This window comes from Bactrocera tryoni, chromosome 2 (assembly GCF_016617805.1).
Source record: "Bactrocera tryoni isolate S06 chromosome 2, CSIRO_BtryS06_freeze2, whole genome shotgun sequence".
NCBI lineage: Eukaryota > Metazoa > Arthropoda > Insecta > Diptera > Tephritidae > Bactrocera > Bactrocera tryoni.
Window position 1 is genome coordinate 43744013 of NC_052500.1, and position 7376 is coordinate 43751388.

At 38.1% G+C, this 7376-nt stretch overlaps 1 pseudogene; it reads left to right on the forward strand.

Moving 5' to 3' along the window:
* Positions 1-3228: 3228 nt before the first annotated feature.
* Positions 3229-4023, forward strand: LOC120768711 (annotated as a pseudogene).
* The last annotated feature ends 3353 nt before the right edge of the window (positions 4024-7376 follow it).

Consider the following 7376-nt stretch of genomic DNA (forward strand, 5'->3'; position numbering starts at 1 on the left):
TGAACGAGGGCAAGACGAAATATCTCCTGTCATTAAACAAACAGTCGTCGCACTCGCGACTTGGCACTCACGTCACTGTTGACAGTCATAACTTTGAAGTTGTAGATAATTTCGTCTATCTTGGAACCAGCGTAAACACCACCAACAATATCAGCCTAGAAATCCAACGCAGGATAACTCTTGCCAACATGTGCTACTTCGGACTGAGTAGGCAATTGAGAAGCAAAGTCCTCTCTCGACAAACAAAAACCAAACTCTGTAAGTCACTCATAATTCCCGTCCTGCTATATGGTGCAGAGGCTTGGACGATGTCAACAACTGATGAGTCGACGTTGCGAGTTTTCGAGAGAAAAGTTCTGCGAAAGATTTATGGTCCTATGCGCGTTGGACACGGCGAATATCGCATTCGATGGAACGATGAGCTGTACGAGATATACGACGACATTGACATAGTTCAGCGAATTAAAAGACAGCGGCTACGCTGGCTAGGTCATGTTGTCCGAATGGACGAAAACACTCCAGCTCTGAAAGTATTCGGTGCTGTGCCCGCCGAGGGAAGCAGAGGAAGAGGAAGACCTCCACTCCGTTGAAGGACCTGGCTACCCTTGGAATATCCAATTGGCGCCACGTAGCGAAAAGAAGAAACGACTGGCGCGCTGTTGTCAACTCGGCTATAATCGCGTAAGCGGTGTCCACGCAAATTAAGAAGAAGAACAGAGCGAACTGTTTAAATATTATGCCTGCTTGACCTTTGGTTTTGTATCTGAGGTGATACAATTTCTGCGCTTCGGATAATTTAGGATGGTTTATGTACACAGCTGTAAACATGTCCCGGAAGGACGGCCACTGTTCATAACCACCATGAAATATATCTGTGTCGCATACTGGCACTTTAAGGTGAATGCCTGAACTTGCCTCTTGGCCTTGTCTTTGTGGCAGCTCTACTCTCGATTGTGGAGTAGGTGCAATTGCTCTTAATAGCTTTAGTTGATCAGAAATCATTGCTTATGTGTCTTCGAACTGGTCTAGGCAGTGTTAATATTTGGTGTAAACCGAGGATTTAAAATTCTCTGGTAGATCTGAGTCATCAGATTCTACAATTGCGTTATATGCCGCTTGGAGACGCGTCCAAAAATTATCTAAATTGTCTTTTTTGATTTCTAGTACTGATTCAGAATTATCTTGAATCGGTGAAGATGAAAATCGAGTGCAGTATCGTATCAAACTGTCACTCTCAGCAATGAATTTTGTATAAGAAATATCTTTACCCCTCTTTAGTTTTGTAGGACCTTGCTTTGAGCGTGTAGCTTCTGCCGGTGTACACGGACTTTTTTCGTCTGAAATCAATTTTGGAGCTTTTAGCAACTGAGATGATTTAGATTCCTTTGAGTCTGAGCTCATTTAAAAGATGTATAGAATGATTCAAAACGTCTTAGTGAAAACTAGACTTGTAGCTGTTTAGAAAAAGTTTCGTATAAAAATGTTGAATAGAAGACTCTTTTGTATGTAAGAGTTTCAAAAAAATCAATAAACCCAATGGTTTTTTGATAAACCGAGATTTCAAAATATTTTCGTATATACATATGTATGTATATGATTGCACGAGAACTCTTTTAAGTCAATAAGAGTTTCAAAATGAAATAAGTAATTAATCACTTAAATTTGATTTAATTATTATTATTATTATTTTTTTTTTAAATGACCGGAAATTATTTTATAGATTTATTATTTTTCTATATATATTATTTTATATATATTTTATGTCCAAATGTCCTATAGGGTCTACCTATACGTGGATCTTTTATTTATTATGTGCTAATGACCGCTCGTTTTAGAGATCAATTCACTTTGTACATATGCATGTATGTACATATGTATTACGCTTTGGTTTTTTTACACAATCCTGCTTGTTTTTGTTGATCAAAATCAAGTGGTATTGCAATCAGCGTATCTACATACGTGGCAATACACTTTTGTACAAATTTTATATGTTACAAAAATCCTTTTTGTTATATGTATTTATTGTTAAAATTTGTACCCAATGTCGATTGGGTATTTCTTCCAGTATATTATATATTGAATATACTTATATGCGCCCGTATGTATATATACATATATATATGCGTATATATGTAAATATGTTCGCGGTACGAATGAACCACGAAAGAGAATTAAATGACCGTAGGTAATTTTCGTAAATTCACTTGTTAGTACCTAAGTATAAAATTTGTATAACTGCGCCGCTTATACATACATAAGTATGTATATGTGTACGCAGTGAGAGGAGGCCGCGAAAAGAAAATATGATATTCTAACTTTAAAATATATATGTATATATGCATATGATTTCAGTAGTTAATGAGCCAGTTATGCTCTTTATACGTTTTTAGAAATATACGTGAAATATATGTACATATGTATGTATGGTATAAAATTTAATTCGCAAATACGCTCTTGTTTGTTGTTTTTTTCTTTGATTGCGGTAGCTCACTTTAAGCAATCTTGCTTATACTTGGTTAAGTACATATGTATAAGGGGTCTTGATGGAAATTTCGCAAGTAAATACTTGAACTTTTATATATTTTTTCTCGGGGTAGTTTTGTGTTATAACACAACGGTACGCATTTACCGGCAATCACTAATCTGTTATATACAGTACCAAACTGCTTTGTTAGCGGTTTTCGGTTTTTACCGGAAAATAAACCGAACTCCTTAAAACAGTTTGGTAAGAGTTTTCACTTATTTTTTGACCTGAATTTTGGTCTGTAGTGCGTTTCTGTAAGGAATCAACAATATACTTGATTATAGTGACGTCATTTCGATTCGATCCAAATTAGTCGATTGATCGAGAACGAGTGTTTCTGTAAACATCAGTCGACAAAATATGAAACAGTGAGAAAAATGGAACGCCAATCGACAAGAAATCTATCGAATCGGACTGACAACTTCATGTTTGAGAAACTATTATTGAGAAAGGTAAGCATTATAGAAATGTATGCACAAATATTTAATTCTTATTAATAAATAAAAATTGATTGTGTTTCAGCGATGAGTTTATTGGTAAAAACGCTAGCCATACGGCATGACAGAAGGAATATGTTGCGAATACAAAGGCGCACTTTAAGGGACTCTACAGATCCATTCAGCATTCCCGAGCCGCGTTTTCTTGAATTATTTCGCTTCAGCAGAACTGCAGTACGGGCACTTCTTGTGGAAATCGAGCCTTTTATGGACACAGCAGTAAGAAGTACATTTATTCCAAACTCCACTAGGTTGTGTGTAGCGCTGCATTACTATGCTACAGGATCATTTCTTAGGGACGTAGGTCAGGATTTTGTTTGCCCTATAAGTAAGACCATGGTAAGCCGCATAGTGCATCAAATTACAGAGATTTTGCAAAATCATATGGCGCAACGTTACATCATTTTTCCAACTACCTTAGAGCAACAGAATATTGTGAAGCAACGGTAAGTGAAGTGTTATAATCTTGAAGATTAATGATTATTTATAGCTGGCTTATGTTTATGTTCACTTCCAGGTTCTTCACTGCCACTGGATTTCCTAGCATCTTAGGAGCGATTGACTGCACTCACGTCAAAATTAAGAAACCACCACTTGCAGTAGAACACTGCTACATTAATTGAAAGGATATTTTTCCAAAAATGTGCAATTAGTGAGCGACTTTGATTTAAATATCCTGGCGTGCTTTGCAAGATATGGGGGAAGTACGCACGACGCCTACATATGGGAAAGCAGTACACTAAAGTCCCATATGCTGAATGAGTACACTGCCAATGGGTCCATAGGATGGTTGCTTGGAGACTCTGGATATCCGTTGCAGCCGTGGCTAATGACTCCATTCAGAAATGTAGAGAGTATTAGTCAGCAAAGCTACAACGATTCTCACGCACGAGCTCGAAATTGTGTGGAACGCCTTAATGGAGTTTTAAAAAAATTACTTGGGTGCCTTTCCCAAGACCGTGGCCTAATGGTGAACCCGTCATTTGCAGGATCAATAATTAATGCATGCTGTACGCTACATTATATTCGAAAGAGATATAATTTTCCACTTCCTGAAGTTGATCCACTTGAAAAAGACAATGGTTCATTACTTAACATTTTAAATGAAGGAAAAGCTATACAAAATACTATTTTAAGAAACCACTTTTGCAGTTAATTCACATACAGTGGTGTTCAGAAAAATATGAGGAACACCCCAAATGATAATGTTTGCAAATTATGTTTAACTCTTTATTTTTTATAATATATATTATAATAACAGTCGATTGTAGTGAACATTACTGTCCTTCCGGGAACAGATTTCAATGCAACAACAATTCGAGCGCGACTATGTAACCCCGTTTGAAGCAGCTACTGCTATTGGTGTACATACGCAAAGCCTTGGCCCCAACCAATGAATATAATATTTAGAAAATATGAATATTTTGCTGTGCCTACTCCTTATGCAACAGTCGCTAGAAGAAAAGGAATATTTATGAGATTTAAAGAACGTACAAATTTTCTCGCAAATTGTTACCTCCCGTCATGGTTTCCAGCAGAGCTCTCTGTGTATCGTGAATTCCATTTAAAACACCCATGTGCTCCTCGTGTTGTCTCTCCAAAATCTCTTTCAGCTGCGCATGGCGATTTTCAATGAGACTGCTTTTGCTGCACAGCTTTGGTTTGTGCGCTGTTTGGGTTGCTGTTTGTTTGGCACAACCTCAAGCACCTGACCCATTGCAACCTCTTCAAGTTCCTCCACTTCGAAGATGTCCAAACTGTCCGCGTTTGCCTAGAATTCCGAACGGATCACTAAATAGCTTAGTTTTTAGTTTTGTAATATGTTACTTACATCCAACCCAATGTTGGCAGTAGCATCATCCTCATCCTCAATGGTAACATCGACCATTTCAGCAGTTGTCTGCAATATACACCAATTTTATTATCACATTTATAATCACAACTTCAAATTTTGACAGACGTTACTCACCAACAAACCAATTTCGGGAGTGAGCCCATCACCGTCCACCATGTCGCTGGAAAATAACTCCAGAATTTCCCGGTCCATGGCATTCAACGGTTTTGGACCGTCCTACAACGGCAGGTTTCCAGTTCGTCTGGCGAACGCTCTGTAGGCATTGTGCAGCTTCTTGACTGCCGATTTCCAGTCTATGCAACACTAAACAAAACCAACACACATACATATGCAAATTGTAATGCTATACACAAGAATATTTTAGTTTTACCTTTTTCCACTGATTAGGGGACTTGTGGGACCCTCCCAATGCATTTAATTCAGCAGCAACGGCAGCCCAAACCTCTTCGTGCTCCCTCCTCGCGTTTGGTTTCATAAATTGGCTCCTTCCAACGCTGCGGTGCTGCTGCATTAAGTGCAGTAACCGCCTCGTTTGGCCATTCGTAACACGCTCCGACGTACTTCTCTGTAAAGAAAATGCATCAAATCTTTTTTAACTATTCATATATTATATATTAACAAAAATATACTTACATTTGCTTTCAATTCAACTAATTCCATTTTGAATTTAACGAAAAATTTTTTTGTCATCACTTCAAATGGAAGTGAGAAAACCAATCGACAGTATTTCATTCAGTTTGGCTACAGAAACACATTCAATCGAGCATTCCTACTGAAATGGAATGGAACATATCAGCTGACTATCGATTGAATCGAGTAATTATTTTACCGATACACATTGAGTGAGAGTGACGTCAAATCGAGAATTTGAGTCGAGAACATCGATCGAAATGGGTTACAGAAACGCACTACTGATGAGTCAACGATGCGAGTTTTCGAGAGAAAGGTTCTGCGGAAAATGTATGGTCATTTGTACCTGCCTTCGCTTGAAATCTTCAATTGGCGCCACATTGCAAAAAGAAGAAACGACTACGATAGTATAGAAGAAGGAGAATACAGTTTGGGAATTTGACCATATAACATTTTCTAGGCTTGTGCGTTATGGCCACGACAAATAAAACTCTCGAGTCGAATACAAATAACTGCGGGTTGAAGCTCCAACCTCGTCATTAGCATCAGCTTCTGTGGAGCGCTTACGAATTTATACCAGATTAAAACAATAAAAAAAATTTGAAGCGATCAGATTACATTTAACCTATTCACATTGTTTAATATACATATATTAAAAACAAGCGTTGTAATTTCCTACTTTGCTATAAAATTCGTTTTAAATATTTTCCATTTAGTATGAAAAATGGACGCATTCGCGAAGTAAATTGCCAGGTGAATTTAAATGCATTGCTTTTAATACATTTGGTTTGTTTATATTATACCTCTTTGTGGTGTCTAAATCAGTTGTGATAATTAGATAAATTTCTCAACTGAAATATTTCCAGAAGATTAGCTTCACATCTTCTCGGTGACGAGATTAACAGCCCTATTCTCATGACCTCACAAAAGTCACCACCCTCGCTATTGTGAGGTTTTCCGTATGCTTAGGTGATTTCAGAAGCTCAAATGCTCACAATTTCCTCACAAATTTGTGATGTATGAAAGCAAACCTCACAATGCAAAATGAGTTTGTTTTCTTTATTTCAATATTTTTAAGGAAATTTACCAAATTTTATTTGAAGCAGAATGGAGGAACTATTCAATGGCGTTATCTATTATAAATATGTATAAGTATTTGTCTATTACAATAAAGATGTAACTCACGGTCTTTGTGCAATTGAATAAAAAAGCATACACATATTTATGTTTAAATAACTCGGACTTGATTTCATTTATGTCTTCTTCTTCTTAATTGGCGTAGACACCGCTTACGCAATTATAGCCGAGTTAACAACAGCGCGGCAGTCGTTTCTTCTTTTCGCTACGTGGCGCCAATTGGATATTCCAAGCGAAGCCAGGCCCCTCTCCACTTGATCCTTCCAACTGAGTGGAGGTCTTCCTCTTCCTCTGCTTCCCCCGGCGGGTATTGCGTCGAATACTTTCAGAGCTGGAGTGTTTTCGTCTATCCGGACAACATGACCTAGCCAGCGTAGCCGCTGTTTTTTAATTCGCTGAACTATGTCAATTTCGTCGTATACCTCGTACAGCTCATCGTTCCATCGAATGCGATATTCGCCGTGGCAATGCGCAAAGGACCATAAATCTTTCGCAGAACCATTTTCTCGAAAACTCGTAACGTCGACTCATCGGTTGCTGTCATCGTCCAAGCCTCTGCACCATATAGCAGGACGGAAATTATGAGTGACTTGTAGAGTTTGGTTTTTGTTCGTCGAAAGAGGACTTTACTTCTCAATTGTCTACTCAGTCCGAAGTAGCACCTGTTGGCAAGAGCAATCCTGCGTTGGATTTCCAGGCTGACATTGTTGGTGGTGTTAATGCTGGTCCTAAA